The sequence below is a fragment of the Trachymyrmex septentrionalis genome, unplaced genomic scaffold (genome assembly GCF_001594115.1).
Source record: "Trachymyrmex septentrionalis isolate Tsep2-gDNA-1 unplaced genomic scaffold, Tsep1.0 scaffold11, whole genome shotgun sequence".
NCBI lineage: Eukaryota > Metazoa > Arthropoda > Insecta > Hymenoptera > Formicidae > Trachymyrmex > Trachymyrmex septentrionalis.
Genome location: NW_017304228.1, coordinates 485,182 through 486,359, shown reverse-complemented (window position 1 = coordinate 486,359; position 1,178 = coordinate 485,182).

Below are 1,178 nucleotides of genomic sequence, written 5' to 3'. Positions count from 1 at the left end.
TATTATAACTTATTATTTTGTCACAATTAGAATATAGCTTACTTCTTATTGTTATACACAATTCATTTCCAGATATATAGTTATTTATTAATTATTAAATAAGGAACAAAAGGAGAACTTTTATATTTTATATGTAGGGTCCCTATTTTTGAAAAAAAATTATACGAAAGACTAGAGATATACTATAGTATACGTTACGTATAGTATTTCTCTAGTTGTTCATATATGTTTTTTTTTTCAAGAATAGATAAGGTTCAGTTCTATTAAGTGCGTTCTTTTATTAATATTTTTATACATATTTCCATACTCTTTGCAGGAATTTTTATCATGTATTTTCTCGTTTCTGACATCATAATATCTGAATTGTGAGGTAGTAGTAAAAATATTGAACAAAAGCTTCGAAAACAAGGGAAATGTTTATCATATAATCCTAATTTAAACAGAAGAAACTCTAGTTTTCTTTCTGTTATTTTACTTATCTTTTTAATGTTTATTTTTTGATTTATTGAGACGCCGCTGCGTCTATGGAAATTTTTACTAATCGAGCAAGTAGACATTAAAAAACTACATTTCTTAGAAATCATCAATCATTCAGACGCGAAATTATGAAATTTTATACTGTGGTTTATATAAGTTCTATTATCTATATTATGACAGGCTTTATTTTGCTGACTCTCGTTTAGATTTTACAAGAAAATTATCATACTTTTATTATAAATATTTAAGATTTTACTGCAAAATTTATTCGACTCGGTGACATCTTCGGGTTGTCCGAGTTGTCTTCATGGAATCTTACAATGTTTGATGTCTTTACGATATTCTTTTTGACATTATTTTTTCACGTGTCTAGCTCATGATTATTTAAGCAATAGATAAAGCAATCATATTTGTACAAAATTAGACCGATGTTTCCCACTTATTATGATGTAAAATAGTTCTATAATTATACAATTTATATTGCGATGCAAAAATTGTGATATAATTACAGAACCGTCTTTTTTTTCTTATTATATAATCAACCGATATGTGATTGTTGTTACTAATAAGAACTTTGTATTGCCAGGAAAGAGATATTTTAATGCAAAAAAAAAAAAAGAAAAATCTGATAAGAAAAACCTGATATATGCGATATCAGCGAAAATCTCAAATACTTATACAATTAAGATACAATAATTTTC